Genomic DNA, 20627 nt, shown 5'->3' with positions numbered 1-20627 from the left:
TTTTTTTCTTTTTTCTTTCCCTGGTATTTATTTATCTTCTATAATTGAAACTTTGTAGCCTTGAGTGGAGGCCAGGGCTGGCTGGAAGGCTGAGTTGCCCTTGGCAACCCAGGTTCCCAGCCCCTCCTTGAGCGGAGGCCACAGCGGGCTGGAAGCAGGTATCTGGGATTTATCTATCTTCTATAATTGAAACTTTGTAGCCTTGAGTGGAGCCAGCCAGGCAGGTGGGAAGCTTGGCTTCCTCCATCACCTGGGGCAACACCAGCCTCCTGCTTGCTCCAGCTCGGTGGCCGCAGCCATCTTAGTTGGTTAATTTGCATACTCACTCCTAAGTGGCTGGTGGGTGTGGCTGGTGGGCGTGGCTTGAACATAGCAGAGGGACAGTGAATTTGCCTGTTTCTCTTTTATTATATAGGACTAGAGGCCCGGTGCACAAAAATTTGTGCACTCGGCGAGGGGAGGGGGGGTCCCTCAGCCCGGCCTGTGCCCTCTCGCATTCTGGGACCCCTCGGGAGATAACAACCTGCAGGCTTAGGCCTGCTCCCAGGTGGCAGAGGGCAGGCCCGATCCCTAGGTGCAGCCCCTGGTTAGGCTCAGAGCAGGGCCAATCAGGGGGGTTGGGGCACCTTACCCTGTCACGCACAGAGCAGGGTCGATCAGGGAGTTGGGGAGCTGCACCCTGTCACACTCAGGGCAGGGCCGATGGGGAGGTTATGGCTCTACCCCGTCACACACAGAGCAGGGCCCGTGGAGCATCGCCCTCTATCACCCACAGAGCAGGGCCGATCAGGGGCTCTACCCCGTCACACACAGAGCAGGGCCCGTGGAGCATCGCCCTCTATCACCCACAGAGCAGGGCCGATCAGGGGGTTGGGGCGCTGCCACTGTCACACTCAGGGCAGGGCCGATGGGGAGGTTATGGCTCTACCCTGTCACACACAGACTGGGCTGATCAGGGGGTTGGGGCACCGCAGCCCGTCACACACAGAACCGCAGGGCGAGCAGGGGGTTGGGGAGCTCCCCCCTATCAGGCACAGAGCAGGGCTGATCAGGGGGTTGGGGCACCTTCCCCTGTCACGAACAGAGCAGGGCAGATAGGGAGGTTGTGGCCCCGCCCCCTGTCACACACAGAGCTGCAGGGCGATCAGGGGGTTTGGACGCTGCCCCCTGTCACGCTGATCCTGGTGCTGGGAGGCATATTACCCTTTTACTATATAGGATAGAGGCCTGGTGCACGGGTGGGGGCCGGCTGGTTTGCCCTGAAGGGTGTCCTGGATCAGGGTGGGGGTCCCCACTGGGGTGTCTGGTCAGCCTGGGTGAGGGGATGATGGCTGTTTGCAGCCGGTCACACACCCTTCAGGGTGGGGGTCCCCACTGGGGTGCCTGGCCAGTCTGGGTGAGGGGCTGAGAGCTGTTTTCAGGCTGGTGGGTGACTGAAGCTCCCAACTGCTCCTTTTTTTCTTTATTTTTAATTCTGGGCCAGCTTTAGCTCTGAGGCTTGGCTCCAGCTCTTAGGCCTCCGCTGCTGAAAGCAGGTTTCTGGCCTTTGTTTACCTTCTGTATTTGAAACAATGTTGCGATCCTGCTGGCTGAAGCCCGGAGACTAAAGCAGGTTTCTGGGGTTTTGTTTAGCTTCTATATTTGTAACATAGTTGCTTAGAGTTGCAGCTCAGAGGCCGGCAGCGGCAGGCGAGGAACATTGGAGTCCTCCGTCACTGAAGCAAGCAAGCATCATGTTCGCTTCCAGCTGCCTGGCTGCCAGCTGCCATCTTGGCTGGCAGTTAATTTGCATATCGCCCTGATTAGCCAATGGGAAGGGTAGCAGTCATACGCTAATTACCATGTTTCTCTTTTATTAGATAGGATTTTAGATATTTAGATAGTTTGTTTCTTATATATAAATTAAGTTACTTACTTGAATATGTATTATGCACACTTTGGAGGAAAAGCAAAGTATGCCCTGATGTTTATCTGTAGTCTAAGGCCCAACTAAAGGGGCCCTTCATTGATTATTCCCACAAATCTATGAGCTTGTAGCATCTGCTGTGATCCTCCTGCTATACTGCAAAGCATGCCTGTAATACCTAGATTATTTAATATATGTTGAAACTCAAATAAAATGAGAATCCTTTCTTCATGGTTTTATATACCTTAGTTCAAAGATTTCTTGTGAGAAAACCCATTCTTATAGACGAACCATAACAAAACATGGCACACATGGTAGTGGTTGCCATGTTTAGCTAATAAAAATGCTATCATATTCCTATGATTGGACTGCATGATTTGCAGTGCTTGTGTCTAGTATGTTTCCTATGTTCTTGATGGCAATGTTTGATTAATGTCATGTGACATAGGTAACTTGTAATAATATTCTAGACAAGAAAGAGTAAATTAGGATCTTAAAATGTTAAGACAATTTAGGCCAAGAGAATAAGGAGAAATTCCTCATAAGGATGCATAACCTTCCGGAGCCTTAGGTATTCAAAAAACTCCAAACCAAGAAAGAGCTTGAGCTATTTCTGCTTAGTGCTCAGCAGGGATCAATATGACCAAGAGGAGCAGAATCCGGAATGGGATACTGGTGCATTCTTATTGGCCAGCCTCCCACCCATACGGGGTTCTGATGGACTATAATGCCTTCAATCCTTCACATTTCCTTCCTATTTAACCTGCCTATTTTATAACAAGCTTTCCCATGAAAGCTACAAAGAATTGCATGTAAGGCACAAGGTAAATATGAACGCAGTGAGAATAAGTAGGGTAGCAGACACACAGGTAGGGTGTAAAAAGAGGATGACAAAATGGAGAGCAGACTGAACATATCATGAAAATATCCAGGAAAGAGCAACAAATTCAAGATCAGTTCTGGCCTCTGTGGAATAAAGAATTACTTTCATATCAACACACAACACTCTACCATTGAACATCATGGGGAAGTTAATTTTCTCTACTATGCTTTATACTGAAGACAGTTATTTTAATTATACATGGTAATACCTGTAAGATGCTTGGACTAGTGCCTGGTATATAGAGAGCATTCTATAAATGTAATCCACTATTAAGCACATAAATGATGAAGGCATGATAGGAAATACGGTTTTAAAACTCTGGGGAAGGGAGCTTCACTCTATACTATCGTACAGTGCTTCCCCACCATTTTCACATCAGAGTGCACACACACACACACACACACACACACACGCGCACACAAATGATACTATGTATATGACAACCTATTGTTAACTAGAGGAAACTCAGAGCCCCAGACAAGGTTGCTGGCAGATGTAGACAACTGACCCAGTGGTTTCAACCACCCCAAGCCTCTTTGCATTTGCTCTGAAGGGATTAGTCTACCACACCAGTGTACTGTGGCACATCAGTTGGGAAGCTTTGCAAGAAGAGAAAACTGGAAAAAGGCTGAGTGACTCAACCCTTTGCCGTCAGGGAAGGCATTCATTACAGAAGGCCTGACACAATAAGGATTCTAAGACACCATCTTTCCACTGACTCATCTCTTCTCACCACTCAAACCACCACCCTATTTGAAGTCCCCAGGGACTCCAGCCTGGATTATGTCTTTATCTTCTAAGGGAGCTCCCTCTGCCTGCCTTTGTTTCTCTTTAGTCTGTTACTATAGCAGCCAAGGGATTATTTCAAGACTAAATAAGATCATGTGCCCCGTCTTCCCTCAGGCACTAAGAGGAAAACAGAAGTTTACCCCAGTGCTATGGCATAAAGAGTAGCCCCCATGAGAGTTCATCTCCACTACTCTGTTCCCAAACATGACATTCACTCTTCATGCCCTTAGTTTGATTACTTTTACACCAGAAAACCACATCTTGACCCAGATATTTCTGTCTCATAGGGCCTTTGCACATTTTTCTACTTACAAGTTGTGATGCTTAATTTTATGTCTTAAGCTGCCCAAGCCCTGGTGTTCAGTTGTTTGATCAAACATCAGCTTGGATGTTGCCGTGAACGTATTATACTACATGTCATGAATATTGAAATCAATAGACTCTGAGGAAGGAAAATTACCCTCTACAATATGGGTGAGCCTCATCTCATCAGTCAAAGGACTGATGTAAGCATAGAATTAGAAGACCCGACTTCTAATACTAATTAGCTGTGCTACCATATACAATGCATTTAGTACTTTAATATTTCCCTTGGTTTTAAGAGGAGGATTATTATTTGCACAATTCCCTCAACCCAAGACTGAATCAGATGACAAATATGAAAATATCTAGAAAATTAGATAAGATAAACTACAAGTTATTCTCATAAGAATGTTTATAAAATAATAATGGGAGGTAATGATTTTGACAGGGTATGGATTGACTTCTGAATATAAAAGGACCAAACAATCAAAATTGAAAACAATTTTCAAAGTAAAAAGAGCATAGATTTCAGGTTTTTGGTGCAGAGTTTAATTTCTCAGAGAGAAGAAAAAACAGACAGATAACTTTCTATATTTGTGCCAAATACCTGGAGTGACTGATATTCTTTAGCACTTTGGAGAAAATTGGAAAGAAAACTATAAGTCTAGTCTCACTCTTTCTGACTCTTACAAAAATACATTATTAAATGTTATTGCACAGTTGTTTCCCCTAGAGATGTGTTTAAAGTAAACAGTGTTATCTTAAATGTGTTATTCTGTTTCCACAGTCTTGAGGTAAACTTAACTAGAACCAAACTGTCCAGCATAGTATCAGTCTCCTAAAAAAGCCAAGTTACTCTTTACTTTTTCAAAATGAACTATGATCATGATTTTTTATAAGCTGCACACAATCTATACCTCGCTGCTGAGTATAAACCCTATACTTCTTTTGTCCCCATAGAATTTTATATAAAAAATTCAAAGGTATTGACACATATTAAAAATCACAGTAAGGGTGTGAAAGAAAAATATCGAACAGTGAAATGTCAGTGAGAAAAAGATAGAGTAAACACCTTGTTCATGGCTTTGGAAAAAAAAAAATGGTTGGTTTTATGACAACACGAAATTCAGACTCTATTCCAGTTTGATGTTTAATATACTGGAGTAACCATTAGCCAATCTGTTATTTAAAAATTTGCAAGTCATATCTGCTCCATTTTATTTAATATCAACAACCTGCATCTTAATTCTAGTTCACAAATTTATAAAATTTTAACTATCATATATATATAAATATATATACTGTATTATTTTCTTGTGTATTTAGAACTTTAAAGACATTTTGTAAGACAAATATTTCTATTTAGCTGGAGAAATAAGCATTGTAAACAAATAAGGTTGATCTTTACTCCAACAGTAGAATATTTGTGTTTGGGATGGAAACTCAAAATTATGGAAGATAGCTCTTGGATTTAGGAAAATGTTTACCTCATCTATGACTAGACATTGACATATGTACTGAAGGGCCCATAATGCTCAATAAGTTTGACTTTTATATTCAATGTAGAATAAAAAAAGAACAGAATTAAGAGTATGCAGATGAGTGGGCATTATATTTTATTAACACCCGTAAAGGCATGAATTGGAATGAGAATTTATATGCCTACACCTTCCATTCTTCATGAGAACAGAATATTTATACTGCTTAGAAAGTTCTTTCTGTAATACTTTATCCTAAATGTTAGTGGCATGACACTAACCTCTGATAACTGCATCATAACAAGAAAAGTTGCCCCAAGGTTGTGTCCATGGCCAAATTATTCTTGGTCATTAAAGTTGGATATTGAAAGAAGGGCCACTGGGGAAAATGAGTAGGTGAGAAAGATTGGATCTGGAGCACTACAGCACACTTGGATGCAAAAAGGTGACCATTTATGATGGCAATATATGCACAAGAAGGGATGCCCAGCTCTCAGATATGATTTTGTGGCTAAATTTTTGATGAAAGGTCACATCTGGGAATAAAGTGTTATGAAAGCTTCAAAGAGTTTTTACAAAATCACCGAGGGAGTTGGTAGGAAAGATGAAGAAAGGAGGTCAGAGCTTGTCCCAGTTGGTATGTAAATATTTTCCCAATGAAAGTCTCAAAGGGAAGACTAGTGCTTATGTTTTAAATAATCACTCACAATATATACAAATATACATTTGCCTAAAGAAAAAAAAAACAAATTTTAGAAAATCAAATTTACTGCTCTTCAGTTGAAAGAACAGTAAAGAAGCATTAGCAGGTTTTCCAGTATTTTAGAATTCTCTTTTGTCACCCACACATGGCTCTGTGTATTCAGAAAGGAGTTACAACAGAATTGTAATTTCAGATCCAATATCAAGCTTAATTTCAGCACTATTGTCGCAGTTCTCAAATATTTGTCTCATCAGAACCCTTCAGGCTGTAGTGGCACACTCAAAATGATGCTGAATTTCTTTGTTTCTGTCAAGCTGTGGAAAACATCTTTCAAGTTCATTGGGTCACACGTGATGAGCATGGCTGACACTTTAGAACCAAATCAACGCTATTCTCAGCATTAAGCCAAAAAGGCAAAAGAGACATTTTTAAAAGATAGCCTTAAAGTGTGGCAGATGGAACAAATATAGAATAAGGATTAGAACCATTGCACAGACCAGATACACTATTTTTAGGAAAAATCGGATATTTATTTGTTTATATTTTCAAGGGCAAAGGAAAGAAGGCATAGCAAGAATGTATGATGAGTCCATACTTAAAAATATAATAATATCTAGGCTAAATTCATTATAGGAGATTTTTTAATAAAAGAACCTCAGTTAGCCCATAGACTAACATAGGTTTAAAGAATAAATCTTATTGTAGTAAAATTGTAGACATCTCAGGCACTGAAGTTTTAAAATGAGGAAAATGTAATAATTATAGCAGGAGCTATTGTTGCCAAAATCATGGCCAGCCCTTCCTTTGGGTATGGTTGTCACTGAGCAATGGTTTCTCAGTCAAGGACTGCACATCTGGACAGCCTTTGACAATAAGTGTGACCATGTGATGCAATTCTAGCATCAGAATATTAACAGAAATTATACACCTACCTTGTTCCTTCTACTTTATGTTTGGAGTGTGAATATGTTTCTTGAAGATTCAACAACCATTTTAGTGTTAATGAGGAAACTAATGGGGGAAAATAGGTCTCATTGGCCTAGAAGGAGTAGTTCAAATTATGAGAGTAGATGAGACCATCCAGGGAGAGAACACAGGGTGAAACTCAATAATGCTGGATTAAGAACAAAAGCTTAAGGCACACCAATATAAGGTGGGGCCTTGACTTACGAGTTTAATTCGTTCCGTGACGGAGGTCGTAACTCAATTACTCGTACGTCAAATCAAAAGTGAACGAGTAAGACACGTGATGCTGGGCTGATGTGGCATTCACTGTGACATCCACTGCGCCAACTAGCGGTGGGGTATCTGAAGCTGGCTCATAACCCGAATTTTAGCTCGCAACTCAAAGCAAAAAATCGGCCGAGAGACGGCTCGTATCTCGAAAAACTCGTTAGTCGGGACACTCATAAGTCAAGGCCCCACTGTATGAGGGTTAAGACAGGGCTGTCAAAAGAGCACTCAAATAATTTACAAATGAACAGTAAAAGCCCTTAAATAGAGAAAAACTGGCCAGAGAACTGGAAGAAAATATGATAGAGACCTGGGGGAAGGGAGAGTGTGGGCAGAGGCGGGCTAGAAAGGGTCAATGGGGAAAAAAAGAGGGGCATATGTAATACTTTCAACAATATAGATTTAAAAAAGAGAGAGAGAGTGTGGCAGAGACAAGGAAATACTTACTTTAAAAGGGCAATCAATATGTGTTTTATTCCCCCAATATATCCATACATTTTGAAACTTACCAGTTTGTGGAATGACTTGGGAAGAACATCTTTCAATGGGTGGTGAGGGTAAAATCCTGACTGTTTATTTCTGAATAAGGAAAGAGAAGTGAGAAAATGAACTAACACATAGGAGACAACTCCATGGCAGATTGAATAGTAAGGGAGAAATGGGGTTAATATAGAAGGAAATACTGAGTCAAAGGAGGGTATATTTATCAGTTAAAGGCATAGAGGAAGCAAAATAACAGGAATGAGAGCTGGAAGAGTGGGTAGTTCAGTCTGGTCCTAGAGATGGTTGGAGTTGGGATTAAGAATGCTGGAGAACCTGGCTGGTATAGCTCAGTGGTTGAGCATCGAACTATGAACCAGGAGGTCATGGTTCAATTCACGGTCAGGGCACAACCCCAGTAGGGGAGGTGCAGGTGGCAGCCCATCAGTGATTTTCTCTCATCACTGATGTTTCTATCTCTCTCTCCCTCTCCCTTTCTCTCTGAAATATGTGTATATATATAATATATATATATTTATATATATTATATATAAATTATATATATTATATATATATATATAAAATTTTCTTCATGAATTTGCCAGCTAATGTCTAGAAATTCTTAACTCTATCATTCTTTATATTCAAAATAAAGTACTAAAAAGTTGGAAATTGTGAAAAACTACATTAATATAAAGGTAGATTACTTTCTTATCATAATTTCCACTTTCTATTACAGACATTAAATTACTAGAAACACAGGCAAGTGTTAATTGCAACCATTTTCTCGACTGCACTAAATTAGTTTTACAGAGTAAATATCATGAGCTCATAAATGAAGATAATTATTCAATAAGAATCTCCCCGTTAGTAAAGGATCTCTTCGTCTTAGTTTCCTAGTTTGTGCTGTATACACAAGAACTATTTATTCTAAATTGAGTATCATCCCAGGCAGTAATCTTCATGGCAAGAGAAATGGAGGCGTTGATGTATACCCCTTCCCTGATCAAACATCCTTCATCTGGAAATACCCACTTCTCTTATGAGTACCACAGCTGTCTGCTAGGTCCTTTATCACACAGCCTTAGCCAATGTAAGACAATACCACCTGGTGTATGCTCCTATGTGCCATTTGCAAGCTATTTCTGCTTGTCCTGTCTTCCAAAGAAGAGTGTTCTGTCATGAAGGAGGTATGTCATCTAATCCGTTCCCCTCTCCTACAGTGCCTGGCAGAATATTGGGTATTTAGATGAGTAAATATTTGTTTTTGAATGCGTTAAGGTAATCATCTGTGAGACTTATTCAGAAAATCACTGTAGTGCTAGTTTGATGATGATTTCAATTATATTTCCAATCATTGCTAAGATTAACTAATTTTCCAAAACATTATATATTTAAAATAATTATAATATAATGGAATAATTAGAATATTTTAGGTGGTTTTTCAAATTATTTTCTTGTTTCTCATCTTTATATGATACAGTTAGACAAACTAAATATTATTCAATATCTAATTTTGAACAAGAAAAACATACATCTTGGTATCCACTTAAATTATAAATATCATCTAGGAGACAATGTTATCCAGTTCCAGAGAGGCTTATCTATACTAATAAAAGGGTAATGTGCTAATTAGGGAAGATGTCTTCCTGATGACCTTCCGGACGTCCTTCTGGACAAAGCCGTAGCAGCTGCGAGGGCCGAGGTTCAGGAAGCTGCAGGTGGCTAAAAAGGACCGAGGCGCGGCTGCAGAAGGGCCCAGGCTCAGGCTGGCAGTGGCAGCAGCAGCGGGGTAATGAAAGTGGTGCTTTGCCCTGATCTACCGGTTGCCTCCTGCAGAGGGAGGCCAGACTGTGGCTTAGGCCAGGGACCAAGGCAGAGGCGGTTAGGGGCAATCAGGCCAGCAGGGGAACACGTTAGGGGCAATCAGGCTAGAAGGGGAGCAATCAGGCTGCCAGTGATTGGGGCCTAAACTGGCAGTTGGACGTCCCCCGAGGGGTCCCAGATTGGAAAGGGTGCAGGCTGGCTGAGAGGACACTCCCGTGCATGAATTTTGTGCACCAGGTCTCTAGTGTAATTAATAATAAGCAATTAATAGCTAATTAGTAATTAATACTATATATAAAATGCTTTACAGTTTACAAACGTTCATATTCTAAATCATTCCAAACCTGTTTTGTTAACAACCTAAGAATGGTTTTGATTCAATGAAAGAGATATGATAATGAAACTTTGGTGCCCCAAGTTTGCAGTGAGCAAAACTAAAAAGCAAAACAAGCTTTCCAGAGGGTAGTGAATGTTTTAGTGCTCCTAGAATAAAAAGTTTACGTAGTAAAGGTCTAGATGGAGGGGTAGAGAACACAAGAGAAAGGTCCTCACTTATTTGGGAAAAATTAGAATCTAGCTATTACTGTCATTAAGTAGAAATTGACTTTTTACTGCCCCTTTTCACAATATCCTTTAAAAACAATAGTTAATTTCCCCCCTTAATTCTACATTAAAAAATAAACTGAAAAGTTTAAAATTATGTTGGAAGTTGAAGTTCTTATTATAGTGCTCAGAATTTGAGTATGCATAGTTAAACTTAAATGATATAATTACAACAATTAAGTATGGAATGATAGGACCTGTCCAAGACAAATTAATAATTACCCAAGAACTTGAAATGTGATATGTATTGAATTTTAACCTATCTGAAATTGATTTTAACCTTTATATCAGCAGAGGTTCTGATAATAGAAGACAATCACTCAAATATTTCAAAAGATTATATAGATGAACAATATTCCATATTAGTTTATTTTTTTCCTGTGTGTATATGACATACCACTGATAATGCAATCTCTAGGAAAAGACAAGAACATTGTTCTCCCAGAACGTTTAAAGTACTTCTAGCTCTGTGAATTATCATTGGGCCATCGGAGTACACGCATGGCCAGTGCTATTCTTTAATGACTCTACAATAGGCTCCACATGTTCAAGTGAGAAGAGTTGCACATCTCCCGCTTTAAATGAAAAGCTAGAAATGATTAAAGTTAGTGAGAAAAACATGTTAAAAACTGAGATAGGCTGAAAGCTAGGCCTCTTGCACCAGTTAAACCAAGTTGTGAAAGCAAAGGAAAAGTTCTTGAGGCAAATTGAAAGTGCTTCTCCAGTGTACACAGGAATAATACTAAAGCAAAACAGCCTTATTGCTGATAAGTGGTCTGGAAAAAAGACCAACCCAGCTACAACATACCCTTAAGCCATAGCCTAATCAAGAGGAAGGCCCTAATTCTCTAAATTCTATGAAGGCTGAAGGAGGCAAGGGAGCTGCAGAGAAGTTTGAAGCTAGCAAGTTGGTTAATTAAATTTAATGAAAGAAGCCATCTCCAGAACATAAAAGTAAAGGTGAAGATCTAGAAGCTCCAGCAAGCTACCCAGAAGATCTAGCTAAGAAGGTGGCTACACTACAGAGTAGACTTTGAGCATAGACAAAACAGCCTTCTATTGGAAGAAGATAACACCTAGGACTTTCCTTGCTAGTGAGGAGAAGTTGATCCTAGCTTCAAAGCTTCAAGGCTGACTGTTTATTGGCTAATGCAGTCAGTGACTTTAAGTCAATAGCATGCTCAATTACCATTCCAAAAATCTTAGGTCCCTTTAAAATGATGCAAAATCTACTCTGTCTGTATAAAAGTTTAGATGATGGCACATATGTTATCAACATGATTTACTGAATATTTTAAGCCCACTGATGAGACCCAAGACTCAGAAAAAAAATGATTGCTTTCAAAATATTACTGCTCATTGACAATGCACCTGGTCACTCGAGAGCTCTGATGGAGATATACAAATAGATTGATGCCCACTAACACATATCTATTTGGCAGCCTATGGATCAAGCAATAATTTACACCTTTAAGTCTTATAATTTAAGAAATACATTTTGTAAATCTATAACTGTCACAGGTAATGATTCCTCTAATGAATCTGGGCAAAGGATCCTGGAAAGGATTCACCATTTTAGATGCTATTAAAAACACTCATAATTAATGGAAATAGGTCAAAATATCAACATTAACAGGAATTCTAAAGAAGTTGAATCCAATTCTCATGTATGACTTTGAGGAGTTTAGGACTTCAGTGGAGGAAGTAGCCACAGATGTTGGAAATAGCAAGAGAGCTAGAACTAGAAGTGGAGCCTGAAGAAGTGACTGAATGGCTACAGTCTCATGATATAACTTGAATAGATGAGGAATTGCTTCTTATGGTTGAGCAAAGAGAGTGGTTTCTTGAGATAAAATCTACTCCTGGTGAAAGCAAAGCACAACAACAAAAAAGTATAGCTGCAAAGATTGTGGAAATGACAGCAAAGGATTTAGAGTATTGCATAGACTTATTTGATAAAGCAGTGGCAGGGTTTAAAAGAATCAATTCCAAATTTTAAAGAAGTTCTACTGTGGGTAAAAGGCTATCAAACACCATTACATGCTCCAAGAAAATCATTCATGAGAGGAAGAGTAGATGGATACAGAAAATTTATTTTTTGTCTTATTTTAAGAAATTGCCACAGCCACCTCAGCCTTCAGCAACCACCACCCTGATCAGTCAGCGACCATCAACATCACGGCAAGGCCTCCACCAGCAAAGATTATGACTCACTGAAAGCTCAGATGGTGGTTTAGCATTTTTTAGCAAGAAAGTATTTTTTTTTAAATTTAAGGTATGTATAGAACATTTTTTAGACATAATGCTATTGTGCACTTAATTGACACAGTACAGTGTAAACATAACTTTTATGTGCACTGGAAAACCCAAAAATTCATGTGACTCACTTATTGCAATAGTCACTTTGTTGTGCTGATCTGTAAGCAAATACTTTTGTAAAAATGGCATTTACTGATAGACTTACTGATTAAGGGTTGCCACTAACTTCAATTCATAAAATACACATCTGTGTAACACAACGAAGCAAAGCACAGTAAAAGGAGGTATGGCTGCACACTCAACTTGAAGAGTTCATTGACAGCCAGAGCGATCATATCCAGCGATTTGACCATAGTCCGTAATTAACACAGAAAGAAGAGACTGACAAAAACCAGTGTCTGAATAAGCCAATCTATCACTGTCAGAGAGCATGCGGAGAACTACATCCATAGGCCACGTGAATTAGAACAAATTGAAATCTGTTAAAAAAAATGTGTTGCCTAAGACTTGTCATCATTTATTATCTTTATGTGTAGAACAGACAGCACAATGTATTAAAAGAAAGCAAGGATTATATTGCCAGAAACTAGGTTTGAATCCCATTTACATAACTTACTAGTGTGAGCCTAAAAGAGTGAATATTTGTGATTTCATACTGGTCCAGAATGGCCTTTAAGGTCCTCATGTGGTGATCAATTATGTATCCCACCCTCTCACTACAGCAGTAAGGATGGACCTCATTGGTTTGGGGCTGTGCATGTGACCAAAGTGGCACCAGTTAGTCCTTCCTGGGGTTGTTATAGTTACCTTTCCTGGGGAGCTAGGAGGATTACATGTCGGTAGCAATTTTGTCTCTCTGAGGAATAAAGCCAGGCAACAAATAGAAATGCCGTATCAGAGATCTATAGTAGAGCCCTCACATGCTGGGAGCCCATGAATGCAGCTGGGCAAGAAAGCCAGTCCTGAGAAAGCAGAACTGAGAGAGAGAAAGAGACTCACAGTAAAGGCATTCATGAACAATTAACTCCAAAGACGGGATTTTGATAACACTAATGGTTAGGTCACAGGGTGAGTCTAAGACAGCCCCAGATTTTGTCACTTGTCTCCTAAAATTAGAACAGCGGCCCATTCCCTCTATAACATGACCTGGTTTGGAATAATTTCTCCCCACTCATAACTCAGTGTCTGTATTTTACCCACATTAAATATATTATTAAGATATTTTTCTACACTTGGGGTTAGGCTGGAAGTAAAGGACAGCCAGCAAAATTGTAAGGGAATTTACAGAAAGGGTTAAGAGATGTGTAGTCCTGGATTCTCATTAGTGTTCTTACTTTCCAAGTGCAGATTAGGGGCCATCCAGTATAAATTGAATGGAAACATTCTTTTAGTTTTTACATTTATCAAAGCAGAATTAACAGAAGAGAGTATACTTAACAATTACTTACCAGACAAGAAGATAAGTTGTACCATTGACAGCCTTACACAAACATCGCATTTTATGAGATGTGAGAAGTGCTGCAAGACATTTTTTTATGATATTTCATATGCTAACATTTTTGAAGCTTTTCCTTAAAAATAACTCATGTACATTGTTATACTTAAAACAATACTACCCTTACTTACCTGTACTCTGGCGCACCTTCCAGAATAGGAAGGGTATGCCTGCATTACAAAGGCATGCAGGTAAGCACACACCTGAATGTTGTAGCCTGTCAGGTTGCCTGTTTAAAAAAAAAATGTGAATAATGACCCTAAAAAGCCAATTTACTGATTGAAAATTCACATTTTTTTTTTCTATAAGTAGCTATAAGTTCATGTGTTTATTTTGGACTTAGCGTATGGTGAACAGAATATAATTTTATAGAGATACTCTTTATTATGTAGGTCTTAGATTATTGAAGAAGAGAAAATACATAGTTTTAATCATATCCTTCAAGAGATGATGACCCACATGAGGAAGAGAGAAATATATGGAATTATACCCACTGACTTCAAGGTCATTGTGAAACACGGAAATTAAACTAGAACGTGTGGTTTTTCTTCTGGGCAGGATGCAAAGGTGATTCCTGGGTTCTTGACCAGGTGGATTCGAAGAAGTGAAGGACGAACGGTGATATAGGAAAAGGTGGAAATTTATTGGGAAACAAGCACAGACTCCCATGTGGGGAGGGGGAGAGAGACCCACCAAGTCCCTCTTTTCTAAGGTTTATAAAGGCTGCAGTTCTTTGTGTCCTGATATCCCCTCTGATCGGTCCCTATAGCAGTTTCCGAGCTCAAACCCCACGTGGGGTTCCCCTCTTTTTATCCCGTTTTTATCTATTCCCTGTGGCCATCCTCTTTATGCTATGAATGACCAGCTTCCTCACCCTTGATTCAGTAAGTATATACCTGTTGGCAGCTCCCAGCCCCTTATTCTGTGAATGTATGCCTTTTGGTGGCTCCCAGCTTTGAAACCTCTCCCATGGACCCCCTAATTCCTAAATCTCCCTAAATCTGCCTATTTTACCCCTAAAAAATTCCTTTCAATTGCTGGTTGCTGGTGAGCTGCACTGCCAGTCTCTGTGAGTCAATTTCAGGGGATATCTGTTTCAAAACAGGTTTGTCACTTACAAGCAGTAAGTGTTCTCCATCCAAAGTTGATGATTGAAAGACTTCCCACTATGCCCTGACTGGTTTGGCTCAGTGGCTAGAGTGTCAGCCTGTGGACTGAGGAGTCCTGGTTCAGTTCCAGTCAAGGGCATGTACCTTGGTTGTGGACACATCCCCAGTAGGGGGTGTGCAGGAGGAAGCTGATGGATGTTTCTCTCTCATCGATGTTTCTGACTCTCTATCCCTCTCCCTTCCTCTCTAAAAAATCAATAAAATATATTTAAAAAAAAAAAAAAGAAAGACTTACCACTATAGTTAGCCAGTTTGGGTTCAATAATCACAAACAATCAGAATTCTCATTTATGTTTTCAACTTCACATTAAATTGTACAAGTAAGCAGTGGTCTTATTGAGGACAGAGAGGGGAGCTAGGTAGTCAGGAATCGGGTCCATGGAGAGGGAAGAAAGTAGAACCAGGAACCCAACTCAGTGAAGTTACTAAGGCAACCCAATGATACAGGATTTTTGGATGGTTCCCTGGATTCTGTGTCCCTTGGAGTCAAAGAATGAATTCACGGACAGAAGATGGTATAGCAAAGGTGGAAATTTATTGAAGAACAAGTACAGTCTCCCACATGGGGAAGGGAAAAGAATCTCACAGCAAAGACTCCCACGTGGGGAGGGGGAAAGAGTCTCACTGAGTTCCTCCCCCCCTTTTCCCTCCTTTATAAAGGCTCCAAGTCCCTGTGTCTTGATATTCCCTGTGATAGGTCAATATTTCCTTCTGATTTGGTCAGTATAGCAACTCCTGAGCGCCAAGGTCAAACCTCACATGTGAGGCCCTCCTCCCTCATTGTTCTCCCATCCCCTCTGGGCTTTCTTCCTCCTTTATTTTGTAAATATAGACCTTTGGCTACTCCCAGTTCCCTTGTCTTATGGAAATGTAACTGCTGCTTCTCCCAACTTTCTTGTCTTATGGAAATGTAACTTCTGCTGGCTCTCTGCTCCCTGTTTTATGGAAATGTAACCTTTTGCAACTCTGTAGCCCTGTGTTTTTTCATGAATCCCCTTAATTTAAAAAATTTCTTAAACCTGACTATATCCCCCTAAAATTCCTATTTCACCGTGTAGGCAAGGAAGGAAGGGTGTGCGTGGGAGACAAAAGCTTTAAAATAGATAAATGTTGCTAAAACAAGCAGCTTGGATGCTGGACTACACCTGACTGCAACTTGGAATGGGAGCTAACTCCAGCTGCACCTTTTCCAGAACTGGTTTTTCTCAATAAACTTTGGTTCCAATTATCATTTTTTTGTCTGCGATTTCATTCTTTGATTTCAGGAGACAATGAACTCAGACTCAAGCCTCATATTTTGGTTTCATTATTTAAAGCAAAACCTTTAATGGGAAATTTTTCATTTAAAATAAAGCTTAAAAGCTAAAACAAAATGCAAAAGGAATGCTTGAAGCCTTATTTGACAAATACCTTGGTCCCTGGATTTCGAGTTCAACAGACGGAGGCAGCCCTGTCACACACCTTCCTTTCGATTATTCCAGCTATGCTCGCATCAGCAGGTGACAGCAAAGGGCACAGCACAACGGGCAATGAATATGAGCCAGTATGCCCATTCTGGTCACATGAAAGTCAGTAGCAGGCTGAGTCCAGAGCAACAAATCATGGGCTCCTAATTTCCTGTCATTCTTATCACTGTTATTGCTGTTCCCCTCTCCCAATTATTCAGCTATTTAGATGGCTGGCAATGAGATAAGTTTGCTATGAACTGAACATATTTAATTACTTTTCTCTGTCATTGGAAAAACTGATTTTCATCGAGGGAAATTAGACTTTCAAGAGCAATAATGGAGGAAGGAATGGAAAGGCTTTTGTCAGAGTTTTCCCAAACAAACATATGAAAAATTGTCCTAGCTCATGTAAATGGTGACTATTCAATGGGTGGAGGTAAGATTATTATCTTTTAATAAACAAATTGGTGTAGTTGTGTACCTCTGACAGATGGTGTTGTCGAATTGGCAACACCTAGTTGAGGTTAGCTTATCATCCAACAGAGGTCTGAACAATATATCTCAGGTTTTGACAGACTTATTTCTATTTTTCATTTAATATAGACTCCAGAGCACTCATTTCAATACAAAGAACTACCTTTTCTTGCTCTCTGCAAAAAGTCACTGCAGACTCAAATTTGCTCCTCATTTCCCATATGCAAATCAGTTCTCCAATCAGTAATAGGTGATGATGGATCTAGATGTCTTGTGTTACGATCCAGGCTATCTCAGAAGGATTTGCCAAGCAGAGAAAACAATTCAACCAACTAGATAAAGCTATCATTTTAATGAAAAAAATTAATTAGAAGCAAATGGGAGCCATGCATAGTCAAATCAGTGTTTTCATTGCTGTATCCTGAGGTGTAGAAGAAGCCTGAAAATAGGTTGACAGTTAGCACCCCATTCCTCATGGGAAGGCAGGACATACTCCCAAGTTAATAAGTTGAGATCCCATCACATTTCCCACAAGGTTAAATCATGCACACCTCTGCAAAGAGATACAACTAAGGGATCTTTGCAGCTAATCTCAACTCAGTCATGCCTGTCAAGGGCCTTTCTGGAAAATACTTTGAGTCTTGTAAATGGGCAAGAAATACCTGTGTTGGATTTTAGTCCATTCCCTTTCGGAGATCTATGTGTCTAGTAGGTAAACACTATCTAAGGGGTGGGGAGGGGATGTGCCCTAACACTGTAGCTTCCCCCCCCGCCCCCCATAGTTTAACTCTGCTACACTCTTTTAAAAAAATATATTTTATTGATTTTTTACAGAGAGGAAGGGAGAGGGATAGAGAGTTAGAAACATTGATGAGAGAGAAACATCGATCAGCTGCCTCCTGCACACCCCCTACTGGGGATGTGCCTGCAACCAAGGTACATGTCCTTGACTGGAATCCAACCTGGGACCCTTCAGTCCGCAGGCCGATGCTCTATCCACTGAGCCAAACCCGTCAGGGCTGCTACACTGTTTTTATCTATTATTCACCACTTTCTTACCAAGGAATATCTTTGAAAGAAGACCCAATTACACATGACTAGCCCCTTTCCCCTGCCTTGTTCCTGAGAGTGAGTCGCCCACGGAGAGAACCTTCATTATGATGGGTCCTCCAAGGGTAAGCTTTGCTTCTGGAAGGAGGAAGGTTTGAGTAGCTGACCTTGGTGCTTACAGCGTTGGCTTCCTGGATGGAAGCATGTGGTATTAGGAAGCCTGGCTCTCTGGAAATATAAGCTCTCTTCTCTAATAGCTGCTTTATCTTAAATTAAAGTGAGATGTCGGCTCCTGTACCTTACGTTATTGTCTTATTTCTAAATTGATTTAGAACTTGGATAGGGAATCAGGATATTTTTTACTGGGTGTTTCCTAAAATGCTGAGTAAGGGATCGTGTGTACGTCTTGGATTCATTCCCTTCTGAGAGTAGTCGGATCATCTTGCTCCTCTTGCTAAAGTAACACATAGACACCAAAGCTTCTGGCTGACTGGGAGCAAACTTGATTTGTCTCATTCTGTCTGAAGCCCATCAATCCAAGGAACAAATGGGCACTTCTTTTGCGGATTCCACTTGTAACTCAACCCACCACAGAAGAAGCAAATCAGTTGTAACCATCTCCAAACCCAATGCTGGGCTACCTTGCAGGGAGAGGTCTAGGGTGGGTAATGCATTTGCTCACACACACAAAGTCCTCGTTGAGTAGGTGAAATTTAAAGAAGGAAAAGAATATTAATTCCAACTGCCCAAGTGCGTCATGTCACAGTATATTTTTAAGGTAAATAGCTCTATCATCAGTGAAGATCTGTGAGTATATTATCCTTCTTTATTTTTTTAATAATTAATTTCAGAGAGGAAGGGAGAGCGAGAGATAGAAACATCAATGATGAGAGAGAATTATTGATCAGCTGCCTCCTGCACGCCCCCTACTGGGAATCGAGCCCCCAACCCTGTCATGTGCCCTGAACAGGAATCAAACTGTAACCTCCTGGTTCATATGTCGACACTCAACCACCAAGCCACACTGACCAGACTATCCTTCTTGAATGTTCTAAAACTTTATTGTTTGTCACCCCTATACAAAACATATCTATCCAACTGTGCTAATTCTTTTAGAGTCAACATATTTGTGAAACTGGCTTACATGTGGTTAGAAATTTGAGATAAATATTCAAGCATCATACACTAAGCTTTATGTGGACTCTAGAACAAAAAGATACTCTTCCACAGAAATTAAATATGGGTGGCTTTGGTATATTATAATGTCTACCATTTTTCAGGTTCTATACCTTTCCGTCCTGGAATCATCTGAGTCCCCATAATCCGGTCTTCTATTCCTGTCACTCACATGGAGGTTTAGTTTCTGAAAAGAAATGACTTCAGCCAATGGTTAGACAACCTTTTAATTGAAAGCCTATGGTAGCAGCCCTATTCCTGGGAGATATAGTCTCCAAAGCTTAGAGCATAGAACTGATATTGCCTTCTCGAAGATAGAAAATATACTGCTTTTATAATAAACCGAATTTCCAAGAGAGTAAAAGGAAAAATTGAATTCCACTTTAGCACTTCATAAAAGCATTTTGGTAAACTTCTATAAGGTGGAGGAAATCTAATTCTCTGCTTGACTTCAGTGTGACTTTAGGGTCTTGGTTTCTGAGAATCATAATGGCTTTTATCTGCTTCACTTTCCCTCTGTGCTCTAACATGCAACTCTGGCTTCAGTACAGCTTGGCAGTGCCAATGTGAACGGCAGGTGTATATTGAAGTGTACGTCCCAAATCCAGTGCAATAGTTTTCAAAATATAATCTACCCTACAACTGGGTATTTAGATATTCAGAGATATATTTCAATAATTCTAAAACTGCAGTTAACAGTGATTTAAGAGAAATTTACTTTTTATTTTAATATCTCAAAGAAGGAAGGGGATCCAAAATGGATGCTACAGAAAAAAAATGGTTTTCAAAGGTTGCTATTTGTATGCTCATCTCATTGTCTCTGACATCTTGCACCTTCCCTGAAGCCGCTCACTTTTTTGTCCCCCGACGTTCAATGGTGATGAGCACGATGATGATGACGATGAAAATAATAAGAATGAATTAATGAAGTAACATGAATTAGGTGTTTATTCTGTACCATATCTTGTTCTAAGAGCTTTACATGTGTTAATCTATTTAATTTTTAACCCAATAAAGTTCTGGTTCTGTCCCTTTGTCTCTCTCTTCCTTTCCCCTTTCTACTCTTCTTTTCAAGTCTTTCTCAAATTATAATATTTAAGTAGCCTGCCTAGTCTCTCTGACTATATTTTTTAATCATTTCTCATTCTTTCTCTTTTTAGACATTTTCCATATTCTTTATCACAAAACACCAAAACAGGGTTGTTAAGAAATAATTCTCCATGGAGTGAAGGTATTGGAGGGAGGTACAAGGACCCATGGCAGATTGGAGCAGACAGCCTTCAATAGCTCTTGTCTCCAACATACACGGTGAGGCAAAAGTAAGTTTACAGTTGTAAATAGGCAAAAAACA

This window comes from Myotis myotis, unplaced genomic scaffold (assembly GCF_014108235.1).
Source record: "Myotis myotis isolate mMyoMyo1 unplaced genomic scaffold, mMyoMyo1.p scaffold_m19_p_3, whole genome shotgun sequence".
In the NCBI taxonomy this organism is placed as follows: domain Eukaryota; kingdom Metazoa; phylum Chordata; class Mammalia; order Chiroptera; family Vespertilionidae; genus Myotis; species Myotis myotis.
This window is presented reverse-complemented; position numbering follows the sequence as displayed.